General features: G+C 62.2%; 2 non-coding genes across 2 annotated transcripts in view; both read left to right on the top strand.

The window, feature by feature from the left end:
- The first annotated feature begins 11376 nt into the window (after positions 1-11376).
- LOC142790922 (small subunit ribosomal RNA) lies at positions 11377-13191 on the top strand. Its single transcript, XR_012889859.1, has one exon. It is a non-coding gene; the product is annotated as a small subunit ribosomal RNA (ribosomal RNA).
- A 1719-nt stretch (positions 13192-14910) lies between these two features.
- Positions 14911-15000, top strand: part of LOC142790860 (5.8S ribosomal RNA) — a 153-nt gene continuing 63 nt past the window's right edge. The window contains exon 1 of the ribosomal RNA XR_012889811.1: positions 14911-15000. This exon is cut by the window's right edge and continues 63 nt beyond it. This is a non-coding gene — a ribosomal RNA (5.8S ribosomal RNA).

The raw sequence follows: 15000 nt of genomic DNA on the forward strand, positions 1-15000 counted from the left end.
TACAGAGAGATATGCCCAAACGCATGAAAGTGTACGCAGGTGTCCTAAGGCAGTTTTTTTTTTTTTTTTCCTCATTTTGATGTCGCCCCGGCTGACGCGGTTTTCGTTTTTCCGTGCCGCCCCGGCTGACGCAGTTTTTGCGCCGCCCCGGCTGACGCGGTTTTTGCGCCGCCCCGGCTGACGCGGTTTTCGCGCCGCCCCGGCTGACGCGGTTTTCGCGCCGCCCCGGCTGACGCGGTTCGGACTTTGCACTTTTTGGCTGTGCCTGGCTGGCGGCCCACTCACTCGATCGCCAGGTCTGTTTGCCCCGGTGGTTCCACCGCCAGGCTTAAGCGCGAACTTTTTTTGTTTGTTTTCTTTTGATTAAGCGCAAGCTTTTTTCTTTGTTTTCTTTTGATTAAGCGCGGGCTTTTTTCTTTGTTTTTTTTTTTTCTTTCGCCCCGGCTGACGCAGTTTTCGCGCCGCCCCGGCTGACGCGGTTTCGTGCCGCCCCGGCAGACGCGGTTTTTTGCGCCGCCCCGGCTGACGCGGTTTTTGCCGCCCCGGCTGACGCAGTTCGGACTTAGCACTTTTCGGCTGTGCCTGGCTGGCGGCCCACTCACTCGATCGCCATGTCTGTTTGCCACAGTTTTCCCGGTGGTGCCGCACCCGGGCTCGCCCCGGCTGACGCAGTTTTCGCGCCGCCCCGGCTGACGCGGTTTCGTGCCGCCCCGGCAGACGCGGTTTTCGCGCCGCCCCGGCTGACGCGGTTTCGTGCCGCCCCGGCAGACGCAGTTCGGACTTAGCACTTTTCGGCTGTGCCTGGCTGGCGGCCCACTCACTCGATCGCCATGTCTGTTTGCCACAGTTTTCCCGGTGGTGCCGCACCCGGGCTCGCCCCGGCAGACGCGTTTTTTTTTTTCTTTCGCCCCGGCTGACGCAGTTTTCGCGCCGCCCCGGCTGACGCGGTTTCGTGCCGCCCCGGCAGACGCGGTTTTTTTGCACCGCCCCGGCTGACGCGGTTTTTGCCGCCCCGGCTGACGCAGTTCGGACTTGGCACTTTTTGGCTGAGCCTGGCTGGTGGCCCACTCACTCGATCGCCATGTCTGTTAGCCACAGTTTTCCCGGTGGTGCCGCACCCGGGCTCGCCCCGGCTGACGCAGTTTTCGCGCCGCCCCGGCAGACGCGGTTTTCGCGCCGCCCCGGCTGACGCGGTTTTTGCCGCCCCGGCTGACGCAGTTCGGACTTGGCACTTTTTGGGCTGAGCCTGGCTGGCGGCCCACTCACTCGATCGCCATGTCTGTTTGCCACAGTCTTCCCGGTGGTGCCGCACCCGGGCTCGCCCCGGCAGACGCGTTTTTTTTTTCTTTCGCCCCGGCAGACGTGGTTCCCCCCCCCCCCCCCTTTTCGCTCGCCCCGGCTGACGAGGTTTTCGCGCCGCCCCGGCTGACGCAGTTTTCGCGCCGCCCCGGCTGACGCGGTTTCGTGCCGCCCCGGCTGACGCGGTTTTCGCGCCGCCCCGGCTGACGCGGTTTTTGCGTCGCCCCGGCTGACACGGTTCGGACTTTGCACTTTTCGGCTGTGCCTGGCTGGCGGCCCACTCACTCGATCGCCATGTCTGTTTGCCACAGTTTTCCCGGTGGTGCCGCACCCGGGCTCGCCCCGGCTGACGCAGTTTTCGCGCCGCCCCGGCTGACGCGGTTTCGTGCCGCCCCGGCAGACGCGGTTTTCGCGCCGCCCCGGCTGACGCGGTTTCGTGCCGCCCCGGCAGACGCAGTTCGGACTTAGCACTTTTCGGCTGTGCCTGGCTGGCGGCCCACTCACTCGATCGCCATGTCTGTTTGCCACAGTTTTCCCGGTGGTGCCGCACCCGGGCTCGCCCCGGCTGACGCAGTTTTCGCGCCGCCCCGGCTGACGCGGTTTCGTGCCGCCCCGGCAGACGCGGTTTTCGCGCCGCCCCGGCTGACGCGGTTTCGTGCCGCCCCGGCAGACGCAGTTCGGACTTAGCACTTTTCGGCTGTGCCTGGCTGGCGGCCCACTCACTCGATCGCCATGTCTGTTTGCCACAGTTTTCCCGGTGGTGCCGCACCCGGGCTCGCCCCGGCAGACGCGTTTTTTTTTTTTTCTTTCGCCCCGGCTGACGCAGTTTTCGCGCCGCCCCGGCTGACGCGGTTTCGTGCCGCCCCGGCAGACGCGGTTTTTTGCGCCGCCCCGGCTGACGCGGTTTTTGCCGCCCCGGCTGACGCAGTTCGGACTTAGCACTTTTCGGCTGTGCCTGGCTGGCGGCCCACTCACTCGATCGCCATGTCTGTTTGCCACAGTCTTCCCGGTGGTGCCGCACCCGGGCTCGCCCCGGCAGACGCGTTTTTTTTTCTTTCGCCCCGGCAGACGTGGTTCCCCCCCCCCCCCTTTTCGCTCGCCCCGGCTGACGAGGTTTTCGCGCCGCCCCGGCTGACGCAGTTTTCGCGCCGCCCCGGCTGACGCGGTTTCGTGCCGCCCCGGCTGACGCGGTTTTCGCGCCGCCCCGGCTGACGCGGTTTTTGCGTCGCCCCGGCTGACACGGTTCGGACTTAGCACTTTTCGGCTGTGCCTGGCTGGCGGCCCACTCACTCGATCGCCATGTCTGTTTGCCACAGTTTTCCCGGTGGTGCCGCACCCGGGCTCGCCCCGGCTGACGCAGTTTTCGCGCCGCCCCGGCTGACGCGGTTTCGTGCCGCCCCGGCAGACGCGGTTTTCGCGCCGCCCCGGCTGACGCGGTTTTTGCGTCGCCCCGGCTGACACGGTTCGGACTTTGCACTTTTCGGCTGTGCCTGGCTGGCGGCCCACTCACTCGATCGCCATGTCTGTTTGCCACAGTTTTCCCGGTGGTGCCGCACCCGGGCTCGCCCCGGCTGACGCAGTTTTCGCGCCGCCCCGGCTGACGCGGTTTCGTGCCGCCCCGGCAGACGCGGTTTTCGCGCCGCCCCGGCTGACGCGGTTTCGTGCCGCCCCGGCAGACGCAGTTCGGACTTAGCACTTTTCGGCTGTGCCTGGCTGGCGGCCCACTCACTCGATCGCCATGTCTGTTTGCCACAGTTTTCCCGGTGGTGCCGCACCCGGGCTCGCCCCGGCTGACGCAGTTTTCGCGCCGCCCCGGCTGACGCGGTTTCGTGCCGCCCCGGCAGACGCGGTTTTTTGCGCCGCCCCGGCTGACGCGGTTTTTGCCGCCCCGGCTGACGCAGTTCGGACTTAGCACTTTTCGGCTGTGCCTGGCTGGCGGCCCACTCACTCGATCGCCATGTCTGTTTGCCACAGTTTTCCCGGTGGTGCCGCACCCGGGCTCGCCCCGGCTGACGCAGTTTTCGCGCCGCCCCGGCTGACGCGGTTTCGTGCCGCCCCGGCAGACGCGGTTTTCGCGCCGCCCCGGCTGACGCGGTTTTTGCGTCGCCCCGGCTGACACGGTTCGGACTTTGCACTTTTCGGCTGTGCCTGGCTGGCGGCCCACTCACTCGATCGCCATGTCTGTTTGCCACAGTTTTCCCGGTGGTGCCGCACCCGGGCTCGCCCCGGCTGACGCAGTTTTCGCGCCGCCCCGGCTGACGCGGTTTCGTGCCGCCCCGGCAGACGCGGTTTTCGCGCCGCCCCGGCTGACGCGGTTTCGTGCCGCCCCGGCAGACGCAGTTCGGACTTAGCACTTTTCGGCTGTGCCTGGCTGGCGGCCCACTCACTCGATCGCCATGTCTGTTTGCCACAGTTTTCCCGGTGGTGCCGCACCCGGGCTCGCCCCGGCTGACGCAGTTTTCGCGCCGCCCCGGCTGACGCGGTTTCGTGCCGCCCCGGCAGACGCGGTTTTCGCGCCGCCCCGGCTGACGCGGTTTCGTGCCGCCCCGGCAGACGCAGTTCGGACTTAGCACTTTTCGGCTGTGCCTGGCTGGCGGCCCACTCACTCAATCGCCATGTCTGTTTGCCACAGTTTTCCCGGTGGTGCCGCACCCGGGCTCGCCCCGGCTGACGCAGTTTTCGCGCCGCCCCGGCTGACGCGGTTTCGTGCCGCCCCGGCAGACGCGGTTTTCGCGCCGCCCCGGCTGACGCGGTTTCGTGCCGCCCCGGCAGACGCAGTTCGGACTTAGCACTTTTCGGCTGTGCCTGGCTGGCGGCCCACTCACTCGATCGCCATGTCTGTTTGCCACAGTTTTCCCGGTGGTGCCGCACCCGGGCTCGCCCCGGCAGACGCGTTTTTTTTTTTCTTTCGCCCCGGCTGACGCAGTTTTCGCGCCGCCCCGGCTGACGCGGTTTCGTGCCGCCCCGGCAGACGCGGTTTTTTGCGCCGCCCCGGCTGACGCGGTTTTTGCCGCCCCGGCTGACGCAGTTCGGACTTAGCACTTTTCGGCTGTGCCTGGCTGGCGGCCCACTCACTCGATCGCCATGTCTGTTTGCCACAGTTTTCCCGGTGGTGCCGCACCCGGGCTCGCCCCGGCAGACGCGTTTTTTTTTTTTTCTTTCGCCCCGGCTGACGCAGTTTTCGCGCCGCCCCGGCTGACGCGGTTTCGTGCCGCCCCGGCAGACGCGGTTTTTTGCGCCGCCCCGGCTGACGCGGTTTTTGCCGCCCCGGCTGACGCAGTTCGGACTTAGCACTTTTCGGCTGTGCCTGGCTGGCGGCCCACTCACTCGATCGCCATGTCTGTTTGCCACAGTTTTCCCGGTGGTGCCGCACCCGGGCTCGCCCCGGCTGACGCAGTTTTCGCGCCGCCCCGGCTGACGCGGTTTCGTGCCGCCCCGGCAGACGCGGTTTTCGCGCCGCCCCGGCTGACGCGGTTTCGTGCCGCCCCGGCAGACGCAGTTCGGACTTAGCACTTTTCGGCTGTGCCTGGCTGGCGGCCCACTCACTCGATCGCCATGTCTGTTTGCCACAGTTTTCCCGGTGGTGCCGCACCCGGGCTCGCCCCGGCTGACGCAGTTTTCGCGCCGCCCCGGCTGACGCGGTTTCGTGCCGCCCCGGCAGACGCGGTTTTCGCGCCGCCCCGGCTGACGCGGTTTCGTGCCGCCCCGGCAGACGCAGTTCGGACTTAGCACTTTTCGGCTGTGCCTGGCTGGCGGCCCACTCACTCGATCGCCATGTCTGTTTGCCACAGTTTTCCCGGTGGTGCCGCACCCGGGCTCGCCCCGGCAGACGCAGTTTTCGCGCCGCCCCGGCAGACGCGGTTTTCGCGCCGCCCCGGCTGACGCGGTTTTTGCCGCCCCGGCTGACGCAGTTCGGACTTGGCACTTTTTGGGCTGAGCCTGGCTGGCGGCCCACTCACTCGATCGCCATGTCTGTTTGCCACAGTCTTCCCGGTGGTGCCGCACCCGGGCTCGCCCCGGCAGACGCGTTTTTTTTCTTTCGCCCCGGCAGACGTGGTTCCCCCCCCCCTTTTCGCTCGCCCCGGCTGACGAGGTTTTCGCGCCGCCCCGGCTGACGCAGTTTTCGCGCCGCCCCGGCTGACGCGGTTTCGTGCCGCCCCGGCTGACGCGGTTTTCGCGCCGCCCCGGCTGACGCGGTTTTTGCGTCGCCCCGGCTGACACGGTTCGGACTTTGCACTTTTCGGCTGTGCCTGGCTGGCGGCCCACTCACTCGATCGCCATGTCTGTTTGCCACAGTTTTCCCGGTGGTGCCGCACCCGGGCTTGCCCCGGCAGACGCGTTTTTTTTTTTTCTTTTCGCCCCGGCTGACGCAGTTTTCGCCCCGCCCCGGCTGACGCGGTTTCGTGCCGCCCCGGCAGACGCGGTTTTTTGCGCCGCCCCGGCTGACGCGGTTTTTGCCGCCCCGGCTGACGCAGTTCGGACTTTGCACTTTTTGGCTGAGCCTGGCTGGCGGCCCACTCACTCGATCGCCATGTCTGTTTGCCACAGTTTTCCCGGTGGTGCCGCACCCGGGCTCGCCCCGGCAGACGCGTTTTTTTTTTTCCTTCGCCCCGGCAGACGTGGTTCCCCCCCCCCCCTCCGTCTTTCTTTTTGTTTTTTTTTTCGCCGCGGCTGAAGTGGATTTTTCGGTGCCTCGACGCCCCGGTAGTCGCGGTTTTTCCGTTTCCGCACGGCCCCGGCTGACGCTGCTCGGTCACAGTCGCCTTTTGTGAGGATTGCAGACTTCTTGAGCGCGGGTGTTTTTTTTTTGTTGTTGTTGTTGTTTTATTACGCATTCGCTCCAGCAGACGCTGTTTAGACTTTTTGTTTCCTCTTTTATCCTGCGACGAGGTGACGAGGTTTATTCGGTGCCCCGCCGCCCCGGCTGAAGTGATTTTTCCTGTCCCGTGCCGCCCCGGCTGACGCGGTTGGGACTTCGCGTTTGTTCGGCCGCCACGGGTTTTGGCGCACTCGCTCGGTTGCTTGTTGTTGCCACTTGTTGCGAACCCAGGTTTCTTGAGCGAGCGCGGGCGTTTTTTCTTCCTTTCTTTCTTTGTTCTATGTGTTAGCGAATCGGCCTTTAATATCATACGAGGACTCACAACCAACAATTTTCAGTTTGAAGTGTAAAAAATCTGCAGGTGTTGACGTAACTGACTTGCCCCGTACCCTTGAGTACATCCATGAAGTTCTCGTAGTACTACTAAATCGCATTATTCCAAGTGGAGAAATTCCCATAAACTTGCAAACCTCTACACGAAAATCGGTGCGCGTGATAAAGTTGAAAATTATCGTCCGATATCAAATGTGCCTTCTATAACACAAATTCTAGGAAAAAAAAAAAAAACACTTGTTCGCCGTTCTCTGCGCCGTGACTGGCAGCACTCCGGCGAAGCGAAACGGGGTCGATTCGAGCACGATATCGGCGTCTTTCGACGTGCTCGCCGGCGACCGTCGCACGAGTACGTCGCACGAGCGCGTCTGCCGGGGCGCCGTTTGCGAAGCCGACGCAAAAGTGGGAACCGCCGCTCGGATGATCGCCGCTTTCGGCAGAGTGAGTGTTGGCACTCCGGGGAAGCGAAACAGCGTGAATGCGCCCACGAAATCGGCGTATTTTGAAGTGCCCGCCGGCGACCGTCGCACGAGTACGGTAAACCGCGTCAGCCGGGGCGTAGTTCGGGACGCCGACGAAAAAGTGGGAAGCGCAACTCGGATCTTCGCCGTTTTTGCAGGAGTGAGTGGCGGCCCTCCTGCGAGACCAAGAAGCATCGATTCGTGCACGAATTCGGCGCCTTTCGACGTGATCGCCGGCGACCGTCGCTCGAGTAGGGCAAACCGCGTCTGCCGGGGCGGGCTTCGGGACGCCGATGCGAAAGTGGGAAACGCTGCTCGGATGTTCGCCGTTTTTGGCCGAGTGAGTGCTGGCACTCGGGCGAAGCCAAACGGGGCCGATTACGGCACGATATCGGCGTCTTTCGACGTGCCCGGCGGCGACCGTCGCACGAGTACGGTAAACCGCGTCAGCCCGGGCGGAGTTCGGGACGCCGATGCGAAAGTGGAGAACGCCGCTCGGATCTTCGCCGTTTTTGGAGGAGTGAGTGGCGGCACTCCGGAGAAGCCAAGGAGCGCCAATTAGCGCACGATATCGGCGTCTTTCGACGCGCTCGCCGGCGACCGTCGAACGAGTAGGGCAAACCGCGTCTGCCGGGGCGGGGTTTACGACGCCGACGCAAAAGTGGGAACCGCCGCTCGGATGTTGGCCGTTTTTGGCAGAGTGAGTGCTGGCACACCGGCGACGCGAAAGAGCGCGAAAGCGCCCACGAAAGTGGCGTATTTGGACGTGCTTGACGGCGACCGCTGCAGGAGTACGAAAAACCACGTCAGCCGGGGCGAGCGACCCACGGCGGTCTGGGTGCTTATCGCTGCTATTATAGGGGCACCCCGGCAGACGCAGAAAAAAAAAATTTTTTTTCGACCTTCTTTTTTGCTGGTCGAGCTCGGGTAACCCAGGTCGCAATGGGAGCCGCGCACGAAAGCGGCGTCGCGAGACGCGTTCGCGGTCGCTAGTCGCACGAGCTCGGCAACCGCGTCAGCCGGCGCGGAGTTCGGGATGCCGACGGCTAAGTGGGTACCGCTGCTCGGATGTTCGCCGTTTTTGGCCGAGTGAGTGCTGGCACTCCGGCGAAGCGAAACGGGGCCGATTCGGGCACGATATCGGCGTATTTCGACGTGCTCGCCGGCGACCGTCGCACGAGTACGGCAAAGCGCGTCTGCCGGGGCGAGGTTTGCGATGCCGACGAAAAAGTGGGAAGCGCCGCTCGGATCTTCGCCGTTTTTGCAGGAGTGAGTGGCGGCCCTCCTGCGAGACCAAGAAGCATCGACTCGCGCACGATATCGGTGTCTTTCGACGTGCCCGCCGGCCACCGCCGCACGAGTACGGCAAACCGCGTATGCCGGGGCGGGGTTGGCGACGCCGACGCAAAAGTGGGAACCGCCACTAGGATGTTCGCCGTTTTTGGCAGAGTGAGTGCTGGCACACCGGCGACGCGAAAGAGCGCGAAAGCGCCCACGAAAGTGGCGTATTTGGACGTGCTTGACGGCGACCGCTGCAGGAGTACGAAAAACCACGTCAGCCGGGGCGAGCGACCCACGGCGGTCTGGGTGCTTATCGCTGCTATTATAGGGGCACCCCGGCAGACGCAGAAAAAAAAAATTTTTTTTCGACCTTCTTTTTTGCTGGTCGAGCTCGGGTAACCCAGGTCGCAATGGGAGCCGCGCACGAAAGCGGCGTCGCGAGACGCGTTCGCGGTCGCTAGTCGCACGAGCTCGGCAACCGCGTCAGCCGGCGCGGAGTTCGGGATGCCGACGGCTAAGTGGGTACCGCTGCTCGGATGTTCGCCGTTTTTGGCCGAGTGAGTGCTGGCACTCCGGCGAAGCGAAACGGGGCCGATTCGGGCACGATATCGGCGTATTTCGACGTGCTCGCCGGCGACCGTCGCACGAGTACGGCAAAGCGCGTCTGCCGGGGCGAGGTTTGCGATGCCGACGAAAAAGTGGGAAGCGCCGCTCGGATCTTCGCCGTTTTTGCAGGAGTGAGTGGCGGCCCTCCTGCGAGACCAAGAAGCATCGACTCGCGCACGATATCGGTGTCTTTCGACGTGCCCGCCGGCCACCGCCGCACGAGTACGGCAAACCGCGTATGCCGGGGCGGGGTTGGCGACGCCGACGCAAAAGTGGGAACCGCCACTAGGATGTTCGCCGTTTTTGGCAGAGTGAGTGCTGGCACTCCGGCGAAGCGAAAGAGCGCGAATGCGCCCACGAAAGTGGCGTGTTTGGACGTGCTTGACGACGACCACCGCAGGAAAACGAAAAACCACGTCAGCCGGGGCGAGCGACCCATGGCGGTCTGGGTGCTTATCGCTGCTATTATAGGGGCACCCCGGCAGACGCAAAAAAAAAAAAAATTTTTTTTCGACATTCTTTCTTGCTCGTCGACCTCGGGTGACCCAGGTCGCAGTGGGAGCCGCGCACGAAAGCGGCGTCGCGAGACGGCTTCGCGGTCGCTAGTCGCACGAGCTCGGCAACCGCGTCTGCCGGGGCGGAGTTCGGGACGCCGACGGCTAAGTGGGAACCGCCGCTCGGATGTTCGCCGTTTGTGGCCGAGTGAGTGCTGGCACTCCGGCGAAGCCAAACGGGGCCGATTCCGGCACGATATCGGCGTCTTTCTACGTGCTCGCCGGCGACCGTCGCACGAGTACGGCAAAGTGCGTCTGCCGGGGCGGGGTTTGCGACGCGTACGCAATAGTGAGAACCGTCGCTCGGATGTTCGTCGTCTTTCGCCGAGCCAGTGCTGGCACTCCGGCGAAGCCGAACGGAGCCGATTCGGGCACGATATCGGCGTCTTTCCACGTGCTCGCCGGCGACCGTCGCACGAGTACGGTAAACCGCGTCAGCCGGGGCGGAGTTCGGGACGCCGATGCGAAAGTGGGAAGCGCCGCTCGGATCTTCGCCGTTTTTGGAGGAGTCAGTGGCGGCACTCCGGTGAAGCCAAGGTGCGCCAATTCGCGCACGATATCGGCGTCTTTCGACGTGCCCGCCGGCCACCGTCGCACGAGTACGGCAAACCTCGTCTGCCGGGGCGGGGTTTGCGACGCCGACGCAAAAGTGGGAACCGCCGCTCGGATGTTCGCCGTTTTTGGCAGAGTGAGTGCTGGCACTCCGGCGAAGCGAAAGAGCGTGAATGCGCCCACGAAAGTAGCGTATTTGGACGTGCTTGACGGCGACCGCCGCAGGAGTACGAAAAACCACGTCAGCCGGGGCGAGCGACCCACGGCGGTCTGGGTGCTTATCGCTGCTATTATAGGGGCACCCCGGCAGACGCAGAAAGAAAAAAAAAAAAAAAATGGGGACATGGCGTGCGTCACCGTGCGGCTTCGCAGCGTTGCCGAAGTCGCCGAGCCCTTCGACTGAGCCGAACGGCGGACAGGGAACGTTGGTCGGCCGTTCTAACCTGTCGGTGCCACGCCGAGACGTCGTTAAGGAAAACCGCGTCGTGGGCCTCTACGACGCCGTCGAGTCGTTGTACGTTTGGTGTCCAGCGTGTCGGCGGCGAGTAGCGGACACGTCGTTCACGACTTCGGTCTTTCGCAGTCGACGCGAACTTGCGGAGAGTCGTGGTGCCTCACGTTTTCGGCAGAAACCGCGGCGGAATTTTCCCGTGCGTGCGCGCACGACCTCGGTGCTGTGCCGTCAGCGTAGTGTTGCACAAACTCGTGGCCTACCCAAGGTGCGGTACGTTTGCGGCCGTATCCTCGGTGGGAATTTCGTGAGTAGGGTCGCAAATTCTACGACCTCGGCGGGTTTGAGAGCGACGTAGACTTGTGGCACGCTCAACGTGCCACACGTTTCGGGGCACACCCGCGGTGAAATTTTCTCGAGTACGCTCGTATTAGTGCCCAAGGAGGTCTGGGTACTTATCGCTGCTATTATGTGGGGGTTCTCGTGAGCGGCGTACGCGAAAGCGACCGGGTGTCTGATATGCGGCGGGCTTCGGCCTCGTCAAGCGTGTCCTCGGGTCTGCTCCAGGGGAATCCACGGCAGTCGTCTGCAGCCTCATCCGCTTGATGCGTTAGGGGCTGGTTGTCGGACGGTGCCGTTTTACCACGATATCGAGGTGTGTTCCGTGTCGTCCTCGGGCGATTCAGATGCGAAAGCGCCGAAGACGCGGGCGTGACCCGTCGTCTGGCGGCTTTGCAGTCTCGGCTCCGTTGCTAGTTCCGGCCGGTCCACCGACAGTGCAGCGGGCTTGGGCAACCCGCACGGCGCGACCGAGTCGATGCAACGAAAAAGAGCGAGCATGAACGTGCTTCTTGCCGCACGGCTCCCACTCGTCTTTCGGGAAGGTTGTGCCGTAGCGAGCTCGAACGCCGTCATCTCGGAGTGCAAAATAAGCGTGTTGGGGCGCCTGAAGGTGGCCTCCGCCGCACACAGACTGCGTCCGGCCCGCCGAAGGCGAGGACGGACGCGCAGTCGAACGATTACCTGGTTGATCCTGCCAGTAATCATATGCTTGTCTCAAAGATTAAGCCATGCATGTCTAAGTACATGCCGAAATAAGGCGAAACCGCGAATGGCTCATTAAATCAGTTATGGTTCCTTAGATCGTTTCTTCCTACTTGGATAACTGTGGCAATTCTAGAGCTAATACATGCAGTGAGCCTGGAGCCCTTTGGGTAACGGGTGCTTTTATTAGACCAAGATCGATCGGGTTTCGGCCCGTATTGTGTGGTGACTCTGGATAACTTTGTGCTGATCGCATGGCCACGAGCCGGCGACGTTTCTTTCAAGTGTCTGCCTTATCAACTTTCGATGGTAGGTTACTTGCTTACCATGGTTGTTACGGGTAACGGAGAATCAGGGTTCGATTCCGGAGAGGGAGCCTGAGAAACGGCTACCACATCCAAGGAAGGCAGCAGGCGCGCAAATTACCCACTCCCGGCACGGGGAGGTAGTGACGAAAAATAACAATACGGGACTCTTTTGAGGCCCCGTAATTGAAATGAGTACACTCTAAATCCTTTAACGAGGATCAATTGGAGGGCAAGTCTGGTGCCAGCAGCCGCGGTAATTCCAGCTCCAATAGCGTATACTAAAGCTGCTGCGGTTAAAAAGCTCGTAGTTGGATCTCAGTTCCAGACGAGTAGTGCATCTACCCGATGCGACGGCTCGGACTGAACATCATGCCGGTTCTTTCTTGGTGCACTTCATTGTGTGCCTCGAGATGGCCGGTGCTTTTACTTTGAAAAAATTAGAGTGCTCAACGCAGGCGAGTCGCCTGAATAAACTTGCATGGAATAATAGAACAAGACCTCGTTTCTGTTCTGTTGGTTTTTGGAATACGAGGTAATGATTAAGAGGGACGGACGGGGGCATTCGTATTGCGGCGCTAGAGGTGAAATTCTTGGACCGTCGCAAGACGAACTACTGCGAAAGCATTTGCCAAGAATGTTTTCATTGATCAAGAACGAAAGTCAGAGGTTCGAAGGCGATCAGATACCGCCCTAGTTCTGACCATAAACGATGCCAACCAGCGATCCGCCTGAGTTACTCAAATGACTCGGCGGGCAGCTTCCGGGAAACCAAAGTATTTGGGTTCCGGGGGAAGTATGGTTGCAAAGCTGAAACTTAAAGGAATTGACGGAAGGGCACCACCAGGAGTGGAGCCTGCGGCTTAATTTGACTCAACACGGGAAAACTTACCCGGCCCGGACACTGGGAGGATTGACAGATTGAGAGCTCTTTCTTGATTCGGTGGATGGTGGTGCATGGCCGTTCTTAGTTGGTGGAGCGATTTGTCTGGTTAATTCCGATAACGAACGAGACTCTAGCCTATTAAATAGGTGCGGGGTTCCCAGCACCTTACAACCTTCTTAGAGGGACAAGCGGCTCCTAGCCGCACGAAACAGAGCAATAACAGGTCTGTGATGCCCTTAGATGTCCGGGGCCGCACGCGCGCTACACTGAAGGAAGCAGCGTGTCTTTATCCCTGTCTGAAAAGACTGGGTAACCCGTGGAACTTCTTTCGTGATTGGGATAGGGGCTTGCAATTGTTCCCCTTGAACGAGGAATTCCCAGTAAGCGCGAGTCATAAGCTCGCGTTGATTACGTCCCTGCCCTTTGTACACACCGCCCGTCGCTACTACCGATTGAATGATTTAGTGAGGTCTTCGGACCGATGTCCGGCGCGGCCTTTCGGTTGCGCCGGTCTGTTGGAAAGATGACCAAACTTGATCATTTAGAGGAAGTAAAAGTCGTAACAAGGTTTCCGTAGGTGAACCTGCGGAAGGATCATTAACGGATTGTGAAGGGTGAGCGCCTCAGCTGCGTCTGCGCCCGACACTTTCTGCCGCTGACCCCGTTTGGACGCGGGGTCGGCTTTTCCCCACGGGGCTGCCTGAATGTGGAGCGGCACCCCGTGACAAATTGTTGCGCCCAGCGGACGCCAACACCGCGACCTTGGACGGTCGGCCAGGTGGCGGACGCGGGTACAAACGGCGCAACGCACTCATAGGTCGGCTTTCGACCCGCCACTGCACCGTGGCTCGAAGCGCTCGAAATGCGCGACCCGACCGCTGCGGGACCGCCTAGTACTGTAAACAGGAGCGGCGGAGCGCGAACGGCGAGTCGTGGTTACGTCGGTAGAAGGCGAGGCTGCGCGTTCCCGAAACGCCAGCCGAGTGCCCTCCCGACCGTTCGAGCGTGCAAGAACGAGACCCGACAATCGCGCGGCGACTGCCAAGTACGAGAGGAACGGCACAAGCGTCGGCGGTCGGTCAAGGAACTGGCGATGTGACGGGTCCGCTGTGCACCAGTGCATACCGTCCCGCCGTCCGCGGCAAGCGCCTCCGCGTCCTCGGGTGACGGAGGCTGCCGGTCGGTTCTTGCAGGCGAGGGATCTCGCTGGCACCGGTTCGCGTTGACGCGCGGCCGGTCATGGCACGGCGATGCGACGGCCGAGGTGCGCAGTACTCGATGGAGGAACCGCACGCTCCGATGACCGTCCCGCCCTCCGCGGCGTATGCGTACCGACCGTAATGGTTGCAGCAGCGCCGGCCGGCTTTTGAATTCGCCACACGAAACACGGTGCGAGATCGCGGTTAGGGGAGCGTCGACGTTGCCAGGCGTTTTGCTTGCTGCCGAGGGAAAGGCGGCACGGCCACGTCGCGCTCGTCGCGATTAGCGGGTCTGCGCGCTTTGGGAAGGTGCCGCAACGACTTGCCGAAAGAGGAAGCACGGAAGAACGAGGGACTTGGACGTCCCGACAATTGAACGCACTTGCGGCCAGGCCCTTGCTGGCTTCGTTCTTCCGCCTCGAGTAGGCTCGTACGCGGCTCCGGCGCCGAAAGTGGTCCTTGGCACCGACTTCGGTGGACGTGGGAAGTGCCGCGCAAGTACGGCGCGCCTGGCTCCACCTGTTGGCTAAAGTAGGCAGCCGGATCGGCATTTTGGTGTGCGGTGGCAAACCGTGGATGCGAAAAAAGCTTGTGCGATTTCGTGGAACAAAAAGCGGGGGTCCCCCTTTTTATGCGGAGGAGACCGACCCGCCTGCCGTGGTGAACCGCGACGCCACGGTAAAAACGGGAGAGGCTTGTCGATGGGACCGTGCATCCCGCGCTCCACGGAGGCCGGGAGGCGGCCGCCCGAGGAAATGTGTAGCCGTCGAGGCCCGCATCTGCGTGCACTCTTATCCAAATGGGTGTACCGCAGGCATTTTCTGGTTAGGCGGGCCAATGAGAGCGAGCACACAACGATACCTACGGGTCCGGCTTGGAGAACCGGCTTCGACGCCTCCCGAGTATTTATAGAGGGGTGGACCACGAAAGCACTCGCAAGTAGCGAAAGCGAAACGCCGTCCGAAACACACCGTTTGCTCGATTTGCGGCAGCCGAAAAAGGCGCGGCAGAGTTTTGGAGTCCAAGCGTGCGCTGAAAAGCGCCCTTCTTGGCCACTGTTTGGCCGAGTGCCAGAAACGTTTGGTTTTGACTGTACGGAATTGAACAAACACTTTTTCACGACTCTAAGCGGTGGATCACTCGGTTCTCGGGTCGATGAAGAACGCAGCCAGCTGCGAGACTTGGTGTGAATTGCAGGACACACTGAGCA

This window comes from Rhipicephalus microplus, unplaced genomic scaffold (assembly GCF_043290135.1).
Source record: "Rhipicephalus microplus isolate Deutch F79 unplaced genomic scaffold, USDA_Rmic scaffold_134, whole genome shotgun sequence".
NCBI classification, from domain to species: domain Eukaryota; kingdom Metazoa; phylum Arthropoda; class Arachnida; order Ixodida; family Ixodidae; genus Rhipicephalus; species Rhipicephalus microplus.